General features: G+C 49.2%; 2 long non-coding RNA genes across 2 annotated transcripts in view; one reads left to right on the forward strand and one right to left on the reverse strand.

The window, feature by feature from the left end:
- Window positions 1–27,307, forward strand: part of LOC140218483 (uncharacterized) — a 138,416-nt gene that overhangs the window by 72,168 nt on the left and 38,941 nt on the right. Inside the window, exon 5 of the long non-coding RNA XR_011894756.1 lies at window positions 20,022–20,092. This is a non-coding gene — a long non-coding RNA (uncharacterized lncRNA). The remainder of the gene's footprint in view (window positions 1–20,021; window positions 20,093–27,307) is intronic.
- Window positions 1–27,307, reverse strand: part of LOC129385013 (uncharacterized) — a 136,011-nt gene that overhangs the window by 48,858 nt on the left and 59,846 nt on the right. The gene's annotated exons all lie outside the window — the stretch shown is intronic.

Here is a 27,307-nt window from a genome sequence, read left to right on the forward strand (position 1 = left end):
AAATACTAGTTTCGATTAAAATGAACAGCGTTGAGTTCAGGTTGTTTATTTGACCCCATAAAAAGGTTTCTTGCGCATAAATAGCTCTATTGCAGTGAAGGCAGCAATGATCACAGCAAGGGAGCTACGGTCTACGAAAGCGCACATGTGTACCTTTCTTAGCAATATACGCGATTATAACTTGTGATAAATCAAGTCATCATTCTATCATGTCATTTCAGCATTGAGGGTTTCGAGAAAAACATGCGGGACCTCGTTTCTTAGGCGGAAAGTATTATGCTTAACCGAAAGACAATAAAAAAATGTTTTAGGGACGTAATTTATGTACATTTTAGGAATTGATCGATGTTGTTTTGTGAAGTAATTAAAGCAGCTGGTTTTAAAGTTATCGAAAGTTTTTTTTGTCGTTTACGTTCCGAAAGGATTAGTATCAAAGAGGCAACAAAAATAAAAATTGGAGTGAGATTTTGCTGATATTTATTCCTTCTATTGTTTGGCACTTAAGGGCCAAAACAATAGAAGGAATAATAGAAGCAACAATAGAAGGAACAGTAGAAGGAACAATAGAAGGAATGCTTGAACGTTATCTACACGGTTAGCTCTCAAAACATTTCTACAAAGAGCATTTACTTATAACCCTGCAGTGCATGTGAAACTTCGTAGGAAAGTTTGTTGCGTAAATATTTGGTGCGTTAGTGACACGCAACACGTACGACATGACACGTATTCATGACACTTTCAAGACAGAATTTCATACTTCTTTTAGAAGCACAGAATTTTAAGCAATTCCGTCTGAAATGCCCCAACGGAATCATATTGTGCCTCTTTTATGACAGAATGCTATAAAAATGTCTTGAACTTTATTTAATATTAGCATATTTATATTCTCCCTTGTAAATTATTGGTATATCACTATGCAAAAAAAAAAAAAAACGTGTTTTTAAGTGCCGGATTTTCTTTTTCTCCGCCAAGTTTGCAGTTTTCTCATATTCAGTAAAGAGGGACGATTCTTAATGAATATCTCATGCCAAAGACATCATTTCTTGCAGTTTTATTGGTTCGTGAATTGGCTGTGCATTGTTTGTCAGATCAAACGGACAGTGCAGGATGACTTTCACGTAATTTCTCGTTGTATATCATTGCCGTTATGCCCAATAGTTACGTCAAAGTGTTCTTGTATTCATATAATATATATCTATATTATGCGAACAATTGCTATGTCTACTACAGAGCCCTCGGTAGCAATAGCATATTGTGCGCAAAAGTACTCCGATATATAAGTACTATTAGGGAATACTATGCAGGAAATCAACAGCTATTCTGTTGATAAGCTTTCATTTTTAAACCCTGAATGCCCAAACAATTGCAGCCTGTCTTTAACCGTTTAAACGTTACTTAAACTACATATCCAGTGCTATTACTTTAAAGCAGGTATGTCCTGCCAATTTAATTTGCCCATACATGTTCTCCCAGCAACAACTGCGCGTCCTTACTGTACTGTTGTCAGTTCCCTGAAAATCCGCGAAATGTTACCAAGCTTAAAAAGTATATAGACTATAACGACCGCTTATAAAGTTGAGTTTATCAAATTACACATAACGTGCGTTCAGCTTCTTGGACGTGCTGGGTCTTCATCTTTGCTGGAAAATGTTTTCATAATCTAAACTAGCAGTGCTATCTGAGCTAGGCCAACTTTAAATTTATGCGTGGTGATATAGCCGCTACACAATTTCGTGGTTTCCAGTGTGAAACATACGCTTGAGTCGTTATTTGCCATGTCCGTGGGATCGAGAAACATCTTGCAGAATCATCTAAGATTCGCTTATCCATGCGCTTATATTTTTTGTTTTACACAGAAGAGTGAAAGGGAGGGAAGGAAGCGAGGAGGTCCAGTCCCCTTGGCAACACCGATGGTACACTTTATTTTATTTTTTCTCGGCAAGCTTTCACCGTTTTCGTCCCCGTTCTTACTTTCCTCTGAGCTACCAACCAAGGTTAACAGTAGATCCGTGTTCTCAGCCGTGTTCCACGTTGGAGACAACCTCGCGAGGAGGCGAGAGAAAGCACAAATAAAATAATAAATAATACAAATGAGACAAACCCGCAGACGCCACGAAACGCGGACGCCGAGGGGCCGAAGGAGATGGATTGTAGGAGGCCGTCTATGCGGCGACATTGATGGATACGCTTCCGATTGGCCCGCGTCAAGCGATCGCTATGTGGCCTCCGCACGCAGGCTCCGCCTCCGACGCGAACGCCCCCTCTCCGCCTAGCGGTGGCCGCCTGAACTGCAGCTTTATGCAGCCGGCGCTAGGTGGCGCCAGCAGTACGGCGCGAGACGTTTCTGCGAATGCTACCGCGAGAGCATCGTTGCGTCGAACGGCGCCAGCCAATTTCATGCCGCGTTTCGCTTTTATTTTCGTTAAACGCGGGAGTAGGCTACAATTTTCCCATCATTTGGTATAATATTCGCCATATAGAGTACTCGCTACAGTTTCTACTGCTTTGATCAATATGAGAGGAAACATTAAGTTCACTTTGAGACAACGATACTTGTGGGTCTTGACGCAGAAGAGTGCAACGCTGGGCGGCCCAGCATCTCATTTGGAGGTAAAAATATTGTTAAAAGAACAGACAACAAAGAAGAAAAAAATGCGGTACTTAGATTTGAATCTGACACGTCAATATCTACAACGAGTAGCTTGCTTTAACATCGAGTGTCATTATACACTTTTATGCGGGACACGTGCCTTTAGAGCCACTAACACCTCTTGAAACTCAATTTGGGTATTCCCGGTGATATTTCTCGAAGGCGTACACCACCTTTCCAGAGGAAATTTGCATACGTGACTAGCACTAAAAACGGGTGTCATTAATATAAGCGTCTTCAGTTTTGCATGATAGTGATTCTTACACTTAATAACTCGCGCCCAGCCAACCGATTTTTCTTCATTTTCCTTAGTTTCATTTCATTTTTTGTCGTATAGCAGGGGCCTACGCCGCCAACCCCGTTGTCTTGGTTTACTCGGCCTATCCCTTTGTCACGCTTGTGGTGACGCACTATTAAACGCCGTTGCTAGACAACGGTGCTGAACGCCATTGTTAAACGTCCTGCACACACACACGCACATAGCTTATAGCTTTTCAGATTCAGTGACACGCGTGTAACATTTGAGTACGTTTGCTTACCAGGCTTCTTGGTGAAGCTACCGGTGCAGCTATCCGTGACTTTACACTTTTTATTTATTTTTCATTACTCATTCAAGAACCACATTGCAGCCGCGCGAGTGTAAGGTCGTACTCCACCGTTCACCCAGCTCGAGGTTTCCTCAGCTGTTCTGCTCTGCCACAATGTGCTCGGTAATTAGGGCATTGTCCGCACTCATTCGAACCTGCAGACTACTGAGATCTTTCCCCGGGAAACGATTTTGTTTTATCCTGCAGACGATGCGATATAACAGCATTTTCACCTTTAATTCAGAAAACGTTTTGTTGCCCTGCTTTTGAAATAGAAAATAAGTCATGTTATCAGCTCTAAGTTTTGCCGCTGCATACGACATGTACATTGTGTCGCTATTGTCGACTTGTTCTTTCCTATCTTCCCGCTACCTGCAAGCTTGACCAGAAGCTGTCTTGCTTACTTTCGTGCTTCGACGCATTCAATTTTGCCGCAGACATCAATGGACCCCGCTTTTTACAACGTGCACGAATGTGCGTCGATATTTCTGTGACACTCGCAAAAGCAGTGCTTCCCGGGAGATAATCACATGGATCTCGACCACAGGGACGGATAATAACGAGATCAGACGGGCCGCACCAGTGCTAGCTGCTCTGTGAGGATTATTTATGCGTCCCCATACCAAGTTAGACGCAGCCTCTGCTGCAAGACAAGCCTGCATAGTAATTCCAAGGGCGTGTCCTTGCAACAAGGAGGTGTATACGCTGGGTGATGATATACACCTGACTGGCGCACCTTCACAGCTGCTCATCCCACTTGGCACGTGTGTTAAATTATGTGAAATAAGGAACAAGGCAACGCTGATATGCCCCAGCAATATGCCCATGCAGCTCCCATGATCGTTTGCGCTTTTCGATCACACGTGGAGCCAGCCCGTCGGTCACCATGAGAAGATCGCTCTGATGCCTTATTCTATGCGCTCTGACCACTGGTCAAGCGCGAAAAGCCTCAAAAAGCATAGAATCGGAAAAGCCATTGCTACAACATACCGGCTGGATGGGACTTGCGAATCCAGATAATTCCGGCGTTTTCACTACATACCGATGCCGTGTCACATCTTGTTTGTTTACGCCGAACTATTTGTTATACTTTATTTCGCACTAGGTAGGAAGGCTGGCTTATCTGGAGAACGAGGTTGAGATGTTGAAGGCAACGTGCTTACGGGTCATTTCATTTCGAAGGTTTATATGGAAGAAACAAATGTCATTACGCGTGAATGCGATTTTGCAGCTGCTACAGAAAAAAAATTGCGCAAACAACTCCACGCATAATTTACTATAATTTACACTGAGCACGGAGACCGCACGGCCCTTGATGCTGCCTGCGTCAGCTCGTTCACTTGCAGGATTTCCGCGCGTTCTCAGTAAATTATGTTCGTCCGTACACGGCGCGAGAAGTGTCGCTTGTGTGCTGCAGGTGGTGCCTGCTTCGCATTCATCTTTACGACTATATGTCACGACTGCTGCGGTGCTCAGTTATATGTACACGCACTTGGGGAAACTGATGCCCTGAGCAAACGTTGTCATCACCAGAACGATTAATGGCAAGCATACCCCCCTCCCGCTTCACCTGTTCCCGGCTTCACTTTATAACGAGAGAAAATGTGAGAGATAAGACACCCTTTCTCGCTATAGCCTCCTATGAAAGCAGATGCGCGTGTCACACAGCGCTGGAGAACATGTGGTAGCGAGCTGTCGTCAACAAGGTTATCCAACGTCGGCCACGTGTGCAATGAAAATGTGTTGCGTGGCTAAAACATAAAATAAGGATAAACAAACAGTAACCGGATTCGCGGAATTTTTCGTTCGTGCGATGATTGCCGTCTTCGGTAATGATCTGTCTGACACGATTGACTCACATCATGCACTTACTAACATTTCCAGCGATAAGAACACTGTGTGTGTGTGTGTGTGTGTGTGTGTGTGTGTGTGTGTGTGTGTGTGTTGTGCTTACGCCGGAACAGCTACAGCCGAGCGAAAGTCCCGCCATCTTTGGTTTTGCCTGCTTCCCTTTTATATTTATCATGCCCCTGTATACCCGCGTAGCCGACTGCACTCGTCTCGAGCAAACTAGGTTAGATCAACTCGGAACGGGCCACGCCGCCACTGCCTCGCTGGCCGCGCCAGCAGGCTCGGTAGCACAGGCGCAGTCTCTAGAAGTTCGTGACACTTCTTCCCCAGCTGCAGTCGAGCTCCTGATCACACACACACGCACGTACAGAGCGTAGCAGGAAGTTCGTGCGCCCATGTGTACGTGTATGCACTCCCGGCACACACACACACACACACACACACACACACACACACACACTGGAGCACGCGTTCTCTTTACGCGGGAGGGAGCGAGCGCCTTCTGTTCCAAAGTGCGTGACAGCAGAAGCGAGACGAGGAGAGAAAAAAGTAATAATAATAATAACGGGGCGTAGTTTGCGCAGAGAGCCAGGTGTTGTTCGCGGGGCGCGGGATGTCGGAAATTAATACAAAGAAAGCTGCAGCCAGCGCGCCCCATGGCGAAGGCGCAGTGGTGTACGTATAGCTTGGGCGCGCGCCGGCTCCCGCCTGTATACTGCTGACGTTTCTTCCTCTTATAGGCGAGGTGCCGCGTAGGGCCGCGGCATCACCCCTCATCCCCCCCCGCCCCTCGCCAATTCCGAACCTTCCGCGCAACTTCCCCACACTTCCGAACCTCCCGCTGTCTCCTCCGCTTTCTCGACGACTTTCCAAGACGGCGCGCGCTCGCTCGCGTCTGTGTCGAGGAGAACCGCATCAAGCGCCGCTGTGCCAGCTCGTCTAATTCCACCCCTCGCGCGAGCCGACTTCACATGTGCCGGCGGCGCCTCTGTAGAGCCAGGGGCTTCCCCCCCCCCCCTCCCCCACCACCCCCATCTCTTGCGCGAGATGTTTGTTTCGCGAAAGCCGCGGTGTCTGCTGACGTAGCTCGGCGGCACAGCCGTGCCAGCCTCTCCTTTGGCTGGCTTCCGCCCTCCGGTGCAGGCCGCGTGCGCAAGCTACTGTGGCAGGCCCTGTATAGGTACCGGGCGTTGCCAGGGGCGCTGTAAATAAACCCCGGAACGCGTACGGTCGGCGAGCACCCGTGGCCTCTCAGGGTCTCGACCTTTGAGAGCTGATCTCAAAGTCGCGTAATATTCGTGTAAGTATAACGCGGGCGCGCGTCGAACTAAAGAGAGACGCTAAATCAATTTATACTGATGCTGTATCCTTTAAAAGCACCCGTATTCGTTAATTTCGCACAAAGAGGGAAGGTTACTGAAAGAGGAAGCGAAGGAGAAAACTCAATCGTTGTTATTATTATTATTATTATTTTTAATTTCGCACCGAAAGCGCAGCTTTGGTGTACGACGCCCCGAAGGCGCGGATTACATGGTATTCTTCTCGCGCACTGAGGCCGGTATTTGTGAAGCAGTAAAGCTTTTCAGAACATGCTATGTTAAATGTATGTCCGTTTATTTGTGTGTGTGTGTGTGTGTGTGTGTGTGTGTGTGTGTGTGTGTGTGTGTGTGTGTGTGTGTGTGTGTGTGTGTGTGTGTGTGTGTGTGTGTGTGTGTGTGTGTGTGTGTGTGTGTGTGTGTGTGTGTGTGTGTGTGTTTTTTATCTTATACGGCGTACAGTCCATCTTTACTAAAAAACAAACTACGCCCACCTATAGACGATGTCACAATCCATGACATCATGCCGTGTGGCGTCGCCTGCCGTCTTGCCTTCTTGTATCTTTACTGGCATGTCGAGCATCCATACCAGACTGTAAAATAATTTACACCAATAAAACTGAAAATAGGTGTAAGTGTCACACCCTAATTACACCCGTTTTGGTTGTAATGATGTTTGCTATAGACACATTTACACCCTTTTTCTCTTTTAAGGGCGTAAGTTATTTTTACAGTGCATGGTGGCATAGCCATGGTTTCTATTGGTACTGTAGAAAGCGCAATTTACTGAAATACAGCTCAGCTTCCTTTCTCTTTCTTCACTGTCTCTTTTAATAGTGCGCCAGTCGTTTCAAACACTTGTTACTGCGTGTGTGTATATATCATAGGGGAAAGGTATTACACATTATGGTTCAAAGATGTAAGTACCGTTACCTTGTACTTTCGTTTACCCATGGCAAAAAGTACATGGACAGTTAATTGGTTTATCTTTAAATATCTTTTCGCTGCATTTCATTACATTTAACTTCTTTTTATACATCTACGTTGTCTGTATACGCGCGTGTATAATTGAAAGAATAGAAACGACCAAAGAAAGGAACGTGACCGTCATCTTGCTGCGTTAAACGTATGGCTTCCGATTTATCAATGAGCCAGATCAACGCTACGCTTAATTTTCCGTGACAGCCACTGTTGTCGCTTCCGCCAAGTAGTTAATCTCAGAGACACGCTAAATTACAGGGCATTCATCACTACTGCACAGCACTTCCAACTCTCTGTTATCACGCGCACTGCGTATATGTGTATACACCTGCACTTGGCATATATAATGTCCATTTATTGGGCTGTACCTCTCGACAGCGCGAATCACTCTCTCGCACATTACGAACTCGGTAACGCGAAACATTATTAGATTGTGTTAGACTGTAGAAGTACTGACCTTTTGAAAAATTGACACCGCACAGGAACGTTGCACTTGCAGTTCCGTACGATGCATATGGGTGTCACCGAATAATTAATTAACCACAGCTTGTATTTAGAGCGGAGGTTGGAAAGCAAGTAGGTTTTCGAAAATGACAGGCGTTCCAAGCTATATGAGGTTCAGGGTACCGTTCATATTATTTTCGTCGCAATACTTCCTCCCCCATTGTGAGCAACAATCATCTTTACAAAACGTTCTGCTTCACGGTCATCGTTACTGCAGCTAGCTGTGCCGCTCTGGTAAACGTTACTCATGGTGATGCAAGGGTTACAAGCGAAATGGATTCTTTGTTTACGAAATGTGCGAAACCTTCCCTTTCCTTCAAGGAAGTGCAACCCATCATGTAGGTTGCCTGCGCTGGTTTGCTTGCTTGTATTTGTTTGTTTGTATTTGGGAAAGTGTTGCGTCTGTGTCTGCGTAAATTATAAAGCGCGCCACAAGAGAACTGCTGTTTCATCTCGCATTGTGTCATCGCACCCCGCAATCGGACTAGTGCGTAGGGGTGAAGCTACACGTTCCGATGGGACTGAGAATGCCTCGGGAAAAGCAAGTGAAGTACCACCGTTGCTCACGTAACCTTTGTAACGGTCGTGTCCTCGCTGCTTATACCGTCCGTTATCTGACGCCCCAAGCATTCATCACAGTTTCCACGGGGCGAAGAGTTCATCGCTTCTCATTTTTATTAATGCGAGCGCGCGAGAATGGACCGCTGCCTGCGGCGCCTATACGGGGAGGGGAGGGATTGTTATCTCTCTAATGAACAAATCGCGCTAGCTTGGTGGACAAGCGCGTACATTTTTATGTCCAGAGGTAATTTTCACTTAGCACGCATTGCCTTTCCTACACTCCCCGGCGCGCCGTTATTTTTTTTTTTTTATCACGTTTTCTTTGCTTCGCACCTCGTGCCACCAACTTATGATGCAGAGCACAGCGCGTGAGCGTCTCGCTGTAGATGGGCCATTTGCATGTTCTGGCGGAACTCGCCTGGCTTATGAGTTTTTGATTGCTTAACCATCAAACATACATGTAAATCGTAACGTATCTATAAAGAAAGTAAAAACAAGAATCGTTTTATGCAAGGCAATCACAGGATTGGACAGGGAGAAGCACAGAAAGATTTTGGTTGCAGGAGCCGGTGTCACTATCGATGACTGACATCGTCCGAGTAAAGAATAAGCAATGTGGGAAGCGGGCCACCGACAAAGTGTGCATTTAAGTTTGGTTCACTGTAAAAGCAATTGCTGATATAGCTTATTGAATGGTAGACTCGATAGAATGTCGACAGTGATTTATGCGAAGGCGATGCAGGACAGCATGCAACCTGTAAACGTCGGCTTCGTACTTCAGCCGTTTGTGTTCTGCCGTATATATCTTTCTTTAGAGAAAAAAAAAAGAAAGCGAAGTAGGGTTAGAGGTATGTAGAGAAGGATGGGAAGGCAAGTTTACGGCGGCGGCGCATCCGAGAAACGTGTAAAGAAAGGCAGCACGGATCACGCCGCCGTTGTGGCCCTGCCCACGACCACCGTCGTTCGCCCATCGCTTGGCAAGGTGGTAAGCAAAGCAAGCAAGCACGCACGCATGCATGCATGCACGCACGCACGCAATGCATGCATCCATGCATGAGAGCAAGGCAAGCCGTGCCCCGCACGAAGAATGCGCCTAGAGAGACGCCCCTGTCGAGGGAGCGAAGAAAGAAAGAAAACTCGAGCAGGGTACATAGCAGCAGCAGCAGAGGAAAGGCGGAGGCGCTTGGTTCTTGCCTGACGCGCGGTTTTCTGCCAGCGAATCCTTTGTGAGCAGGGCTAGCCCAGCCTGGGCACGCCGGTAGGAACCCTCGCTCGCTCTCGCGCGAACGGGCAAGCGCGCGCCCGTAGCGAGCAAGATGGCCGCCGCATGAGTGACGCAGGCGCGCCATTTATCACGCGGCCCTCCCCGACCAAGAAACATCGGTCTCTCTCCGCGCGCTCTCCGGGCTTCTCCCGCTTGGCGCGCGCGCTCGCGGGGCCGAACACTTTCTTGCGCGGGGCGCGGATCCTTCGGCACCGAGCTGAGTTCGCCGGCATCTCGGAGTTTTAGCGGCACGCTCGCGTGATTCTGTTAAACGCGATGTGTCTGCGGTTGATATCGTTGCTGCGACCATTTCTTCTTCGTCTCTGGAAAGAAAAAAAGAATGTATCGACGGACGGAAACGAGAGGACAAGAGCGAGCAATTAGTGATGACGTATTTGTGGGCACCCTTAGCAGCTCCCCCCTGTGCCGGAAACGCGCGTTGCGCCTGCCGCCGTCCCTATAGTTACTAAATGTCTGTATGTCGCGTTCCTGTGTGTTCGTCAAGAAATTCGAGCTGAAGGGAAAGCGCAAGCGATCTCAAGGCCGAAGCGCAACCTTCAAGGAGGCGATATGGTGGCGATCATAAACACGAGATTCAAACCAAAAACTCTGGAACAGCGGTGGTGCAACTGCTATTTTTTTTTTCTATAAAAACATCGTGACGGTCGCAAGTGGAAGGGGCCTGTGTTTGGCTTAGCTTGTTATTGCTCGACAAGATCAATGTTTTCAAAACATTCACGCGGACGACCGTTGCCATTTACGCATTCTTCATCTAAGGAAGTATGGCCGTAATCTTTGCCTCCTGCAGTAATGAGACGATGCTATCAGGTGAGATCCCGCGGCACAGATTACATGGTGTTTTGCTGGACCGTAAAATGTTCCAAAACGTGAGCCAACCTTCCCGCACGGGCAGCATGATGTATTACGAAGCACGTCCCCTGGCAATATATAGGTATACGGCCAAACCAAATTGGTTTGGCAGCGCTTGTGCACTGTCCTGTAGGTGTATAGCACTCCTCGCAGAAATCAATCAGTGACCTATGTCTGCACGAATACTATGCCTGCTAGTACCAGAAACAGCTCGCTACTCCTCCTGCTTCTTCTTTTCCTCCCCTCCTTGGCGCGGACGGAGACAAGTTGTCTCGTTGAAAGTCTCGCGGAGGGAACGAACGACGCGCGGTCGTTCTTCTTCTTTCCCTCCGTGACAAAACGTGCGGGCCCTACCTGGCACGATGCCTATGTGGGCCCAGAACGCGAAAACAGAGTGCGCCGTGAGGCTTTGAAGAAATTAGCGTAACACAAACGGTTCTTGAATCGCGGAAACAGGTAGACAATATTTTTCAAGTTCGCCAAGAGAGAAGGAACCTTAATTCAACCCCGTTCTGGGTGACCCTTGCATACGTTCGGATCCCTCACGCTTTTTCTAAATGCACTCAGAGAGCATCTGACGCACCCTTCTGGTTGTCCGTGGTGTATAGCGAACGAGAGACAGAAGGCGCACCAAGCAACACGGCGCTTCTAATCTGGTCGCGCTCATGCATTTTTGAGTTCCGGCACCAGGCGTCGGCCCAGGATTTACCGCCGGTTACGCTTGAGCGCTCCGCGCGGGCGATATATTTTGGTCGGTTGTGGGGGAGTGACTCGAAAACACGGCAAAGCGTTGGCAGGGAGCACTGTAAAACGTGTCAGCCCCCCGGGCCCGCCGTCGCGGCAGGTTCATTCTGCGCACACCGTCTTAACTTGTCAAAGAGTCCCAGTGCTGGCAGGAAGCGCGTGAGGGATGGTGCGACGAGCAGCAGCCTTAAGTTGACTTGTCAGTTATTAGCCGTTCAGGCCGCCTATGAATACGCGTGATCAGTGCAGAGAGTATACTATGCACTGCAAGCTGCTGCAGTTGCTGATTATATATATATATATATATATATATATATATATATATATATATATTTCGTTGATGAGAGGGTATGGAGTCATTGAGTTACAGAGAAATAAAAATGGGTTGAACCGCATACTAAAGGCACGCTTAAGTCATCACCGCCAGCTTGCCCACATCCCTTTTTTTTTAAGTACACAACCAGTGTATTCTACTAGGACTTACCTACGCCATTGAAACTTGCATACTAACAAAGAAGATTGAAAAGAAAATTGGGCCCTTCCAGCAAGCAACTGAAGAGAAAACTGTAGGCGTTACGTTAAGAGGCAGAAAGAGAGCAAATTGGGTGTCGCTGGTGTTTTGTATATCTGAGACTAAATGAAATGGCACAATGGGAGCTGTATTGGTGATGTAACTGGCAGAGCATATATCCGATTGTGCATTACAGCACTAAAATTGGTGTCAAGGGCAGAAAGAAAAGACATATACAGTCGAGAACAGCAAGAGATTAGCCGGTGTCATGAGACAAGGAAATTCGCAGGCCTGTAGGATGGAATCATGCAGCTGACACAAGGAAACTTGAGGTCGCTGGGCACTTTATGACGTCTTTCGGTAGACATAAAATTGACGGGCGATGATTAAAGGCGACATTGAGATTCTGACAATGTTTTCTTTATTAAAATCCTCTACGCACATCATTACGGGCCGTTCTGAAGGCTCTGCTGTGCTTTTCATTGATCATCGACTACGATTGCAAATTTATCGGTTAGAAATTCTAGGGAAGAACAGGACATGTCGATCTTTATTCTTGCCAAATTATTGGGTTCACACCGACTTTTTGAAGAGTGCAAATTCCTTGGAAGTTCGTGCTCACTCGCGGTATTCCACGCGACTAAACCTTCTGGGAGTCGGGGACATATCTATAGACGTCGCAATGACGAAAAGAAAAGGTGATGAATAGGCAAAAAAAATAGAATTAATGAATCCCAGATGACACTGTAGGATAAGAGGACTGTCAGCGCATTGCACGTGTCAACAGCACTTTATTTGGTATATTCCAAGGCAAATCATGTGATGGAATTCGAACTCACGTCATTGAAGTACATGTTAAGTACAAAGGACCAACAGCAGCTTTAGTGGTGAGATAGGATACATGAGAACCTCCTACATGAGCATCATCAGGGTGCTGTGACTGAATCGCTTTTTTTTTTTTTCTGTCATTGCTATATTTCCTCTGTTACATTTTCCGGTTCTTGCTTTCGTCGTAGTATTTAGACTTCCAACTTCGTCAAACAGATGCGATCATTACCGACAACACTTGCCGACTACGTGCTTCAATCTCATCTCTTTGCTGTGTCCCTATAATGCTTTAATGTCGTCAGTGTTCGTCAAGGTCGTCAATGTCGTCAATGTATAATGCTTTAATATTCGTCAATGTTGCTGTTCTGAAAACCAAAACTCAAAAGAAAATCAAGTGATAATTTCTGTATTGACGTGGCATAATGCTTCGTGTAAATTTCCACAGAACTATGTGACAACTTAATGTTTTGGTTAACCCTTGAATACCAAAGCACACCATGGTTCCTCTTTCTTCTCTAATATATATATATATATATATATATATATATATATATATATATATATATATATATATATATATATATATATATATATATATATATATTTAATTTTGTTTGTTTTCTTATAATAAATTTTATCTTTTGTGTACACTAGAGTAGAGGAGTGCCTTATTTGTGGCGAAGCACAGGAGGCAGCTCTCACACCGTACGTAACACGATGAACGACTGCGCTTGGGATCATCATTCATTGTTTGCGGAGCAACCTCACCCAGGAGCCCTAATTTCTGTTCCCACGTCTCGCGGCTGTACGCACTCGTCGCGCGTAATCATCGCGCCGGCGATGAGCTCGCGTGCATCCCGTCGATCTGCTCGCTTGGTTTCGATCCCTGCCGTGTGGCTTCGCGTCGAGTCTGCTCGGCGCGCATACGACGTCGGGAGAAAGACCCCCCCCCCAAAAAAAAGCGTTCTTCTGACTGAGCGCGGAACACTGAAGCCGACTTCGGGACGAGTGGCCTCGGGCAGCCATTGCTTGCTGCCGTCGCTGTGACGCGACGTAGTGCGCTGCGCTGGGTGGGAGGAAGTGGATACTACACCGCCCAACCCCCCCTTTATCTCAGTCACACACCCCCCCCCCCCCCGCGTTCCCTCCCTTCCAAGTCGCGCCGCGATTGTCGGCAGCTCTCACGCTTCGGGAGACGGCATCGAAGGCGCTCGCGCGCCGGCTCGCTTGGTCCACGCAGGTCGATTTAAAACGCATTAAAGCCTCCCCCCCCACTCCGCCAGCCTCCCTCTCCCCCTTCCTTCCAGGAAGAAATGGGGAAGGGGACGATCCGGCGAGCGAGCCAACGAAACAAAGCAAGAGTAGAGGACGCGGCGGCGGCGTCTCTCAGCCGGGAGAAAAATGGCGACAGGTGCCGCCGCTGGGCGCTGAGAAGCAGGCGGCCCTTTTTGCTCCAGGGGTTCTCCGGTCTCTCTCCTCTTGACAAGCCGCGCGAAGGGAACAGCCTCGTGCGGATTACTGCTGCTGCTGCTGCGGGAAGGGCATGACGTGGTGCGCGCCATAGTTTTTTGAGTCTGCTGACGCGCGCTATGCACGATGAGGATAAGTGGAAAAGGACTTTGTTGCGACCGCGCTTTTCGACGAGGCGGTCGGTTTTATCTCAGTCTTTGCGTCCGTAGTTGCTCTCCGGAACGGTTCCGCTTCTCGCGCTCGTTGATAATACCGCGCGACATTATGTGGCGTTCAGCGCGTAGAGTGCTTACTGCCATCAGCGGTAACTGGAGGTATGTTTCAAACATTTGCCGCTAACCTGTGAACTTGGTATCGCCCGTGAAGGTAGTTACCGACAACACTTGTCGACGGGTGCAGTTTAAATCGCGAGACTCGGGCTTTGCTCAAACGGTGTCATCGTCCAAACAAGTTATGTGGTACACCATTGCGTCTGACTACGACTCCTATATAAGTAATGTGAGGAAACTTTTCACTGTAACGCAAGGTGCTGTCCCATCGCTAAACGCTTTGACTCGGGCTTAAGTGGCAACCTATACCGGGCGGTGGTATGAATGCGGAACTCTTGACGCACGCTGTCCACGCTGTCAAGTATCGACTTAATGCCTCCGACATTGTTAGTCCACAAACGGCATACGAATGGCAGGAAACATGACTTTATCGGCCCTGCGACTTTGCCCCTCAGGTGGTCGCCGTGAGAAATTGATAGCAGGTGTGAAGCTTCGATGCTGTTTTCTGGATGCCTGATAAACACACGCATACAAGCGATGTTTCACGCTATGTTCAGCTTCAAATTCGGAATAAGCGCATATGCCTGCCACATATTCACTTAAGCGTGATATTAATTCGGTTCACACAGATAACGAATTATTTTGGGGTCGATCACTGGTAGCAGCATTGATACAAAGAAAGGCTGGCGCTCTGTCCTGAGTTTGAAGAAGGTTTGCTGTCGAATTGTTGATAATTTGTGTTATCTGTCAAGCAAAGTTGAGGTTGTGCAGCGTTATGCCCCCCCCCCCCCCCCCCCATAATGAAGCGGTGTCCGGGAGACGGTGACGACGAGAGTTTTAAAGGAAGGAGTGCTTTGCACAGGTGGAACGCGGGGGATTCGCTTGCTCGGAGTATTTCGGCGAACGATAAGTGCACGACATCCGAATATTCCAGTTTCTCGGCGCAACTATATACTCTCCCCGCGCGGACATCGCGGATGGCATGCACTTCTTTTTGCTTATTTATTATTATTTTTTTTTCACTTTGTCCATTCGTTTCCGCGTCGAGCGCAACGGCCGCAGGCAAAGTCTATATAGCTGCAGGTCATCTGCGCGGGCCTTCGGTCACGCCTGGCCGCCGGCGTCCCATCATCCGTTGGCCCACCGACCGAGCCGTTCGGGTTGCCGGCGATCATCGTCACCCAACGTCCATCGTGCGTTCGTTGGTCGGTCGAGAAGGCTCGCGGTGCAAGCGGCCCCAGAAAACGGCTGTTCTCCACACGAACGACCGCCGCTTCGCACGCGGTCTCTCCGTGGGCGCTCGGCAACGCGGCGGGGGCATCGTGGCGAGGAAAGCGGAAAGAAAACGCACGCGCAGCCAGAACCCCGCAGACGTTGGCTGCGTGACTGAGCGGCGACACGAATCACATTGGCGGTCGTGACCGATCTTGCAGCACGCACTGCCGCACGTTCACCTATACCCAGACCCTTCCTTTCCACCTCGCTTCCCCTCCGTCTCCGCGCGCGCACACACGCACGCATGCCGCGAAGGTGTTCGGTAGCGGAAATCTCGTTATAAGAGGAGCGTTACAATCCGTGCATACGCGCCAGGAATCGTCCGCGGCATATTACGTTTTTCTTCCGTGGGAAAACTGTCTGCGGCCCACCCTTGTTCTTTTGTTTTTTATCAATAACAGTTGACTCTCTCTCTCTATCTCCTTGCCTCTACATCCTCCAGGGCTGTTGAATAAATCATGAGAAAGGCGGGCACGAGTACATTGGCATTTGCCCGCGAAATAAATATCGTTTGAATGAAATTGGGGCTCGATCGCAACAACGGTGTTTCGATCCAGCTGCCAGTCGACTGTATATGCGTGAGCCATGGATTGATCGTGATAGCCAGTCGGTAGTGTTTGCACCATCCACTCACAGAACTTAAGACGGTTTTTCGATGTTCGACTCGGCTGTCAATCCCCGTCCAAGAGGGGACCATATTATACATATCATTATTATATTGGAAATCTCGGACATGTACATACACGTCTTCTTATCATTCTTTCATCAATTGGATTATTTCTTGTCTTTCACTGCAGAGCCCGGTGGACGAACGAAGAGGCCCATTAAAGGAACATTGGCAGTGTGTTGAGTGGGGCTTGTTGGTTCATTTTTGGATGCTGTTGGGAGTAAAGCACACAAATTAGAGCCCGATGTACGAGAAATTAATGTTAGCAGTGTGTTCAATGGGGCTGGTTGGTTCATCTTTGCGCTTTTACGCTTGACAGCGCTCTGTCCTGTGCCCTTTACTCGCTCGTCCTGTGCTGTACTGTTCCTGTTTTTTATTCCATTAAAGGAAGTTCCAACAGCTTCCTAAATTGTCTAATCGTTCAAAAGGTCAGGAAGACCCGATGAGATAATCATTTCCGTTTGACAACCGATCGTTCGCATATAGCCGCAGCACCTTAATATGCGTCCGCCATGAAGTGCCACAAAGTAAGCGCCTCGCGGTACAAGTGAGTTACGTTTAAACAATGTCACTCACAAGCACTTAAAAGTTTGGAGCAGCATTGATGGCTGTTGCGTTGCGGAAGCGTATTCGTTATTGTTTGAAAGTAGACGTATATACATCGTCCACGCGTTGTCTGTATTTGGTGTGCCAGAACGCCGCTCTTCGGACGTGACGGTCACACAATCTCACGGTGGCGCGACATTATTTAAGATCAGTATACATACACAGCAAGCAGAGAAGTGGGTCGGCCTGAGAGCGCGCGTTGAAAGTCGGGGTACATCGTCACGAGCGCTCGTGCTCCAGAACCTTCTCATCGGTTTTGTAATGGGAATTTCATTGGAAGCGCGCTTGTTCGCGAAAAGATGGCCTTTAGCCAAGCTGTTCACACAGAGGCGTGAACAGCGACGCGAATAGCAGGCAGGCGATCGATGGGATCGCCGGCAAAGTGAAATCGCCGCCGGCCCTGCATCCGCAGTATGCGTCCTTCGCCGAGACCGTGTATATATACGAAGGCGGGCGCCGCCTTGTCATCCTCCGCTGACCGAAGCGAATGCGCGGGGACGGGAGGGGTGGGCGCATGTGTATACCCTCATCAATAGCCCAGACGGTGCAGTGCACCCCCACCCACGGACCAGTGCTAATCCCGGCGTTCAGTGCGGCACCACAGCGCGGCTTGGAGGTCCCATTGGACGCGGTCCGCGTGTACCGCAGGGTGCGAGCGTCGCGGCGCGCTGAGCAGCCAAGATTCCGCGCAGGGGGTGCGACCCACGCTGAGGGGGGGCACGAGAAAAAATGAAAAGTGAATCGAAAAAAAAAAGTATGTATTGGTAAGTAGGCGTATACACAGTCAGCCGAGAGGAGCCGCGCTTCCCTTCCTCGTCTGCGATCGGTTCGCCGTGGAACGCGACCAACACCCCTGCGGGGCGTAGCTGATTGGCCGGCCATCTTTCAAAAACCGGGCTTCCCTTGTCTCCGGGCCGCGAGCGGCTCGACGTGTCAGGGCTATTCTTCCCCTGCCTTTTCTGAGGTGCGGCTTTCCGAGGGGTCACTCACTAGAAAAGACTCTTATTTCTTTATTTCTTTTTCTTTCTTTTTTTCTGAAGGCGCTGTCTGTGGTTGTCTTGGGTGCGTGTACGGCTGTGGGAGGAGCAATGTTGTTGTGTGCGCAGAGAACATTCGGTGTGTACACCTGCGCCTGGAGTTCGTCTGTTAACGCGCGGAATCAGAAAGGAGAGAGAGAGAGAGAGAGAAGAAAGAAAGGCGTTTATTTATTTATAAAAAGGGAAAGTTGCGTTGATTTGGCGAAAGGCGTTTGCGCATAATTACAACTACGAAGCACATACAAGTGCAACACGAGAGGCCACGTTGCCAGCGTTTTTTTTTTTATTGCGTAGCAAGCACTATTACGCTCAACGCTTCCACGGAACAAAGAGGGACACGCAAAGTGAGGTTGCCAAGCATTGTACCCTGTTTGCTATCCTACAATCGTGGAGGGAAAGGAGGACTGACTTAAACACGGGAACGGAAGAAACGACAAAGTGCGCTCCTCTAGCAGTCGTCTAAGTAAACGTCCCTTCTCGCCAGATAAATATAGTGGAACTCTCTACTAGTCAGTCCAATGGCAAGTTTATGCGAATGTCAATTACCTCATTGCGTATTTAGCGCTGAGAGAGTGTTCTTTTCCTGGCTTTCTTGTGGTAGCTATGTACGCACTGCTTATGCAGGGCCAGTGACGATATCAGTTTGCCGGCGATCCGATTGCGTATACCTGCTATTCGATGGGCTGTTCACGCCTGTGTGAGAACAGCCTAGCTAAAGGCCATTTTGCGCGAAGCTATATATAAAGTTGGCCTTCGCCCCGTACTTCATTGAAAGTTATAACTGAAGGGCCATGTTTATTGATTTTGGTCCTTGACTATATATTATATGACTATTATCTTTCCCGCCGAGTGACCAATCGCAGCGATAACGTTGGCGCGGCGACATGCGAGCCGATGACTATGGCCGAAATGACTGAAAAACGAAAAGACAAAATAGAAAATATCGACCGTTGCGGCCTCTCTTCCCGAGGCTTCATTACTCAAGTATCTTAATATAGGATATAGACTGACCCAGTTATTACTACTTGATTGATCCAGTAATTGTGTAGTTGACATTCCCGCAAATATTGCGGCACACAAAAGCATGTATAACATGAAAAACACCTTTAATGGTTTGAAAGAGCGGCTCGCTTTTGCGCTAACTGCTTCGTCACTGATGGACACGCGCGCTTCCTCGTGCTTTGGAACGCGATCAGCTGTACAAAACCCGAATAAAACGGCGGCGGATGCCCGAATTATCATCTTACGTTGACGCAGTATAAAAGCAAGGTAATAAAACCATACGTGTAGTATAATGTTTCATGTAGTTATGGTTATCGGATGGTTTGGACTGATTGTCAAAGTTGTTGAGCACCAACAGTTACCGTTACTTCTGTGCTCCTTATCATATTATCTGGATTTTAAGCTTGTGCTTTCTATGTTGTTATTTTTATTTCTTGCTTTATTCTGTTAAGCCGCATAGTAAAGGATCATCGCACCGTATTTGAGTAGTTCCTCGTCATTATACTCATACTCAGGTTGCAGACGCAATTAAAGAGCTCATACTGTGTTTGTACGTGATGACGAAAGCAAACTTTCCGTTGGACTGTCTTGAGGATCAGAATCTCTTTATTACGGATACAACACTACGTCACTTATAAAAATGCGTGCAGATTTCATGTATTGTCTGCGTCAGATAGCAAGGAAGAACAGACTCAATATTATTTTCCAACAAAAATTATCAGAAGTTGATAGAAGACTCTGCCTAAACAGCCTAATAGTGGTGGACCATACCGAATTCCAGAACTAGCAGTTAAAATTATCTAGGTTCTTTTGGGCTATGAATACAGCAGATGCTTTGTGCACTGTGTAAGCAAACACTATGAGACAAGCAACGGTTTTATCGTACATCGTTAGCATGGGACGTAAACTGAGAGCGAGATTTATGGCTTAAAGTAATCAAATTTGATATCACCACAGTTATTTGTCTCGCAAGTTATTTACATGTGGACCATTTACTGATGTGATTATTTTTCATTCTTACTTCGCAGGCCGACGACTAAGGGAGCATCGCCGAAGCAGGAGCTTACTAGAATCGGCAAGAAAAAGCTGAGAAGTTCCGGTGAGTACTTATGTATATATGAGTGGTGTTCTGTTGTCTCTTGGTTTCCTGTTATCACTGTGGTAATAAACTTCGCACGATTTCGCTTATCAGCGAGGACAATGCTTAACGGTGGTTGTAGAAGTACATGAGCATTCCAAGTGCGCACACGCGTCTTGACTATAAGCTGATGCTGCATATATTGAGTGTATTCTTGCGAGGATTCGGCCCAATATTTTGATTGACAATATTTGGTGGATGTCACTGTTGTTTGGTGATCTACAAGGGACAACTTGTTGCTTGATAAAGCTACGAAACAGGAAAAGTGAGCGTTGTGAAAAGCATTATTCTTTTTTAATTCTTTTTTCTTCGCTATATATATGCTTTGCTAGCAATCCACGGCATTTATGTTCATTGGAAACGATGAATGCGTCGTGTAACAACTCATCAGCAGTAGTTCCCAGCATCGCACTCCTCACTCGTAGCGACAATGAAGGCGCACTTCACGTGAGGCGTCGTAAATACACCGTGTATATAGCATATACTATACAAAGCCAGAGTTCAGTAAACTGTTCTTCCGGCACCAAACCGCGAAGCGTGTTTGAAAAGCGTAGCGACAACACGAACCGATTCGCCACGCAGTACCAGTCGTCCTACCATTCGGGGTGGTGCATGGGCGCGCGATCGCTTCGGCACAGAGAAAAGCGGGGGGTTCCGGCGCCAGGCCAGCGGCGTCCCGTTTCCGCGGCCGTCAAGCCTTGCCTCGACTCTTCCAATCTCGCTGGCTCGGCAGGCAAGGTTTCCACATGCGCCCGCGGTGGGGTTACCCCGCGCATACGGCGAGCCGTTCCAATTAACTCACGCGCGCGCGTGCGTGCGTGTGTATTCGGAGCGCCGCGCCGCGTTTATACGCCGAACTCGCCCGGCGCTCCCTTCCGCGAGAGGCTCAACTCCGCGCGTTAGGCTCCGATAGGAATCGCTCCGGCGGCAAACGCCACACGCACGCAGAGACGAGCACGCTCCCTTCCTACATAACAGCCCGAGGCGCAGTTCCCTGGTTCGTGAGCCACAGCTGCATGCAGCGCTGCCGCCGACGCCCGAACGCGGTGCCGGAGGTAGAGCGGCGGAGGCAGTATAGAAGCGGCGAGGTGGGGGAGGCAAAGATAGCGGGGCGGGTGGAAGTTTTAGCCTTATGAAGTAAGTCCGTAAGCCCGTGGATTGCGGAGCCTTTAGCGGCGGTTAAGGCCCTGACAGGCCGCAAATCCGCGCCCTTCGGGGAGCTGCGCTTCGCTTCCTTCGTTCGTTGGCCGGGAGGAGAGAGAGATTGCGGGGCCGGGCGTGGCTTCGACCTCGGGCTTCGATGTAGCGCGCGCGCGCGCGTCGGCGGCGGTCTATATAGCCGCGTCGGGGATGGGCGAGCTTTGTGCAGTTTGCTCCCGCTCTGTCTCTCCTCGCCTTTAGCTCCTCCGCGCCAACCACACGCGCGCGCTCCCGGCGCGTTTGGTCGACTCGGACCCGGCGCCCCTTCCTGCGTATAGCTCTTCGCTGTATGGTACTACTGCCGCGTGTAGCTGTATAGCGGCAGGGTGCTCCCTCGCTGGATCAGCGTCGCGTGGCGAGGACACACCGTGCTGGGTCAGAAACTGGCGCGCGAGGCTGGTGGGGGTCAGGAGAAGGTCTGGTCCGCGCTTGATTACGAGTTCCAGGACGATTCGTCCGCGAGGCCCGTGCTCTTCAGAGCGTGAAGCCGGTTTCCTTGGATGCTCTCTCCCGCGCGCTGGACTTCCCAAGGACCGTGGCGTCCGCTGCGCTGGACAGCTGTGTGGCATGTATACTACACACAGCGGGGGCTCTCGGGGGCACGCCGCAAGCCTTCCACGCGGGACTGCCTTTTATTCTTGTACTGTTTACCGCTGATTCGTGTGGACGCACGCCCTTTTGAGCGCGATCGTTTGAGCTCCCGCTCGCCCTTTTTGTGAGCAAATGGGCCGCTGTTGTTAGCGAAATTTCGCAGGACTGGAAGTATATAGGGAAACGTCTTGGCGGCTGTATAAGTTCAATTAGGGAACTTCAACCTGTATGTGTGTGCGAAATAACGAACCGTAAGAGGCATACAGAAAAAAAGCGCTGTTCGACGTTTCAACCACAACGAGATAGAAACGTTATTTCTTTCTCATTGGTTATTGCCGAAAAAGAAATAAACTTTGTGGATACAGTTATTATTGTTGCTACCGAAGCCTTGCACGACCAGCTATTACAGGTACAGAGTGATACCTCATTATTTATTGTTTCGTGGCTGTGGTTGACCGCAGCATCACAAAATGGCGAACCAGCGCTGCTGCTCACGTTTGCGTCTCCGGTATAGCTCGTTGTATACTGTGAATTTTCTTGCGTGTAGAGACTGCGGCTAAAACTTTTTAAAAACGTGAAGCCGTTGCGAAGAAAATACCTCCCCTAACTTTGTGTCGTCTACATCTACGAATGCGAAAAAAAAAAAACTGCTTGATTCTTACGTTTATTCAGAAAACCACACTATAACTATAAACCTTCGAACGGGCCAATATATTTTGTTTCCTGTGCCGAAAATCCTAATGCACTAATTTCCTCGGCGCAAACACTTACAAACTCATTCCATTTGACCTAAGCATTGTAAAAAATGAAGGAAGACGGAAAGTCCGCGTTGCCTAAAAAGTTTTTTTTTTTTCATCCACAATTCATGTCACCATTTCTCAAGATAAATTCATAATTAAATAATTTTACACATACGCCATCACTGAATGATTTCGGGAAAGAACTGCATCAGAGGATCAAACGGAAGTTATAGCGCGGTCTGCATCCCCGAAGTCGTTCTCTCCTCAAACTGATTAGCGACGAAATTCGAGAAAGTAAAACGCTGCGACGACTGCCTGCAGCTGGTCTCGTTATCCCGTATGTCACGTCTCTCCCGTTCACATTCTCGCGTCGCTATTGTTGCCTGCATATAATGTACACAGTCGCGCGCTCGCACGACCTTATACTTGCGTTTCACGGCTCCGCGCGGGTCGCCAGCCGGTGCCGACGTAATGCGGAGAAGCGCGAAACGGAATGAAGACGAATGCGTAGCTTCCCTAACTGACACGGCTCACACACACACACACACACACCTTCAGCCGCCTCCTCGTCCTTCCTCCTCTTCCCCCATCTCTCTTACTCGGGCGACGGTGACAATGAAAAACGCGAGCGCTCCGAGGGCGCCACTCGCTCCCGCGTTTCGACGGAGCCAAGTGGCGGAGGCGCCGCCGACGACGACGACGATGCGAGAGCGAAAACAAGACAACAGGGACCGCGCTCTGTTTTCGGTTGGCACTGCGCGCGCGGAACAAAGCATCAGCGGGCGTTGGGGAGTGCCGTCGGGTGTTGGACGAAGAGGGTGGCGTTGGCAACGGGTCTCTCGCTACAACACGCAGTGCAGGCAGGCAGGCTGGGAAGAGGGATTGGGATGCGAAGGAAAAAAGCTGTGCACAACAGCGAGGAGTCGGAATAAAATATGACGCTCGCCGCGTTGTTCAGGAAGAAAAATGGGAGAACGCGGCAGAGCGGCGCTTCTTTGCTCGCGGCAGCCGGTTTGTTTACGCCTGTATTTTTCTTGTTTATTTTAGAATTATTTTTTGCTCGGGGTGGCGCTGAATTCGGGGGAGTGTTGGACCCATTGGAAAGAGGCCGCTGTTTCAGTGCGCCGCAATCTATAGACTGTATAGTCTCTTGGAGAGGAAACGTCTGCGTGGGTGTTGTGGACTCTACATATACGCTCCGGCCGCCTCTTCGCACTCTTGAGTTTCGGCGGCGTCGGCAGTCCGAGAAAAACCCTCACTCGCTCACCCGTCGGTTGCTGTTCGACTCGCTTTGCGGAAATTCACGGGTTTGCGCAGTGCTTGTATAAAACGCACTTGCCGTGTTAAAACTGTGAACGGGCGGTTTTTGGTACATGCGGTGTATAGTTTTCTTTGTTTTGTGCGTTCTTTTTTTTTTTTTTTTTACAGATCGTGCTAGGAAGCCCGATTTATTGCGCTCATCTTGTTAAAGTGCGCACTCAGCACACATTTCAAAGGCGCTGCTCTTGGTATAGGGGAACGATTGAGAACATGAGGGTCGGGCGCGTCGCATGTCGCTTAGAAGGAAAGCCGGACAATTTATATGTGCACAGAGTGTCAGATACCTGCGCGACTGGCCTATGCTGTGCTATGGAAGGCAAGCGTGGCTTGCTCTCTGACAGATAATGCTCTTTCACTGGACGCGGAACGTGGAAGATGTTGATGCAAGGCGAGGTGACGTTACACACCGTCTTATTTCAAGTAAGCAGTGGTTCTGTGCCTGTGCGTAAGCGACAGGAGGGATATAGTGTAACAAAACAAACAGCTTGTCTGTGTAGGTGGTATAAGGCTGCAGCACGAATGTCTCTCCCTTTCCTTGCCCTTCCTTTCGGTCTCACGAATGCCGCCTGCTAAACACCACGTGGCGGGTGCATCCGCCTTCGCAATTTGCCGCTGCACGCGGGCTCGTTTGAAATCTCAATTTTGCGCGGTTCCCGCTCAAAAGAATGGTCCGCCTGCCGGTGGCTGAGCAACCGCAAATTATTCCCCGAATTTTCTGCCCTGCAGCTCCTCTGCCGTCCAGAAGGAAAGCTCGCCTTTCGCCATGCCTCTCGACTGCATGTATTTACTTTTCGGTCACTTTTTGGCCAACAGGAAACAGGTACGCATATAGGCTGCACTGTGCACTCTTAGCGAACTCGAGTTGTGAGCAGGAACCTATAGTGCGCGGAAGAAAGAAAAAAAAGAAGTCGAGACCACGGTGGAAGGTAAAGTGAGTAAGAACGTGAAGCTGGAGGTGCACATGGGGTGAGGGGGGGTGGGGGGTGGAGGAGGTTCTACACGTGCGAGCAGCACCTTGGCGTTCGTAACCTCGCTCATGGCTGCTGCTGCTGCGGCGGCGAAGTCAGCGCGCGGCGGTCGTGCCAGCCTCCCCGTGCACCTGAGCGTCGTCCCCTTGAGCCAACCTGGCCCGCCGCTGACTCCCCGGCCTGGTGCATGCAGCTTTTGTTTCTTGGCTTTGGTTTCCCAGCCCGAGAGAACGCTCGCCAAGGACGTCAGTGGGAGGAGCGGCGGCGACGGCGGCTGCCGCGCTGCTTGCAAGCCACACACACACACACACACGCACGCGCGCTCGCGCGCTTTGGAAAATGCCGCGCGACGGCGGCCGGCGCGGCGGGATGGCGCAGCTCACGCTCGCTCGCCCGCTGCGTTTTTGCGAAGGACAGCGTGACGACGCGGTATCGGCGCCCGTCGACTTAGTGCTTTCTGAGAACGAAAGAGGACAGACAGAAAAAAAAAAACTGATTCTTGTCGCCGGCGAGCACTATATAGTTTATCGGCGAACCGGTGGGACACGACGAAGGAATTGGTCCGGCTGTGTGCTGTCGTTCACAAGCTGTAATAAAATACCGAAAACTGTGCGAGTAGGTTTGGATGCGTAATTGTAAATGGTGCACGATACACCGAACCAAGAACGCGTGTTTCAGCATTTATTTCCTTTTTTTTAATGCCCCGTCTTGTTCATCGTCCCGTGAATTAGAATTGTGCTTGAATACTGCGCGACCGTTCTTTGTAATTGATTCGCTTCGTGCGCCAGTGTATACGACCCGCGGAAGCGCTCGCGGAGACCAATGACTATGCGTGTTGTGCGCATGATCGCTTGTTCGGCGTTTGCTGGGCATGTATGCTAAAGCCTGTCACTTGATTAATGAGAGCACTAGTTATGGACTCTCGATCGGCTTTAAGTATTATAGACGTGTCCGTCATGTGCTTAGCCTCTTCCTTCTGTCGTCATCGTCGCCCATCATTCGCCTATTTCTTCCCTCCTTCCGCCGAAGTAAGTGCCTAGAAAGTATGTACTTCGGGCTTTCCATCTCTGCATGCGTTGTCGTGCCGATGACGTTTACCTCTTATTCCGCCGTACTACCCGTCGAAGCACATGTCACCTCAAAGATCTTTAGCGCTTACCGTTAGTATCACAAGATTACAGGTTACTCCACTCGGAGATGCAACTGTATTTGTAGTGCGCCTCGTGTCAACTTAAGCCACTCCAATTATCTGGCGAGTGCGAAGAGCTATGCTTTACCGTTTTTCTTTTATTACTTCTTCACGTTTTGTATCTCCGGTGCGCCGGCATTCCCGTATGCATCTTAGCTCTCTGTGCATAGACGGCGACAACACAATGCGCAATACAAAGCATTGCTGCAGTGAAAGGCTGCTTGAAAGCTGAAGAAGTTAGTTATTATTATTTCTTGACACGCGTAACGTTCACGTAAGCGAAGATGTCAGACGCACTGCACTTTCTGCAGCAAGTCATATTCGTCGCCCCCAGATGGCGGCGAGGGTCAGCTAAGAGCACAAAAAAAGAAAGCACTTCATTATTATTTTGTATTTTTCGCAGTCTGCACTGACCCCTTTGATCGCGTCTTTAGCAACGTATCGAAAGAGATTATTCGCTCGCGAAGTGCAAGGTATTCCCTGCGGCTCCCTGCAACAGAGGCGGAGCGGGCTGAGTATCTATCTACCAAAGAGCGCATTAAAGAAGGCGGAGGACTTGAAACGTGCGTAGAGAATCCGCCCGGGTGAAAAACGGGCTTCGCCGGCGACCAAGGTGCGGTGAGGAAAAGCGCCTCCTCCTTCGAAACCGGCAGTCTCCCGCCGGCAGGAAGCCGCTGCGACCGGCAGCGGCGGCGGCGGCCTTGCTGCTTCGATGCGCTTCAGGGTTGAGCGCCAGCGGGCCCCGTGCACCAGCCGTCGCCACGCCAGGAGAGGAAGTTGGCAATTCGCGCCTTGTGTTTCGCGCGCAGCGGTGCCCTTTGTTCGCGCTTGTGTGGTCTCTCTCTCTCTCTCTCTCTCTCTGCTGTAACCTGGCGAACGCTTGGTTCACTTGTGGATGCACAGATGTTCTGTTTGAGACTCCTTTAAAGAGTGTTCATTGTTTCCTGCGTTCTCTCTCTCTCTCTCTCTCATTCCTTTTTTTTTTTTTTTTTCTTTTTTACGTCCGCGTTTCACTATGCAAGCTTGTTGTATCCTGTCCGAAGGGCCTCTGCCATCTCGACAAATAAATATTTAATAATAATAATAATTTTACTTAGCACTTCTAAATAATTTATCGTTAAGCCTGCCAAAGCCTCATAGGAATTCCATTTATTACAGTGTATCTTCT

The sequence above is a fragment of the Dermacentor andersoni genome, chromosome 5 (assembly GCF_023375885.2).
Source record: "Dermacentor andersoni chromosome 5, qqDerAnde1_hic_scaffold, whole genome shotgun sequence".
NCBI lineage: Eukaryota > Metazoa > Arthropoda > Arachnida > Ixodida > Ixodidae > Dermacentor > Dermacentor andersoni.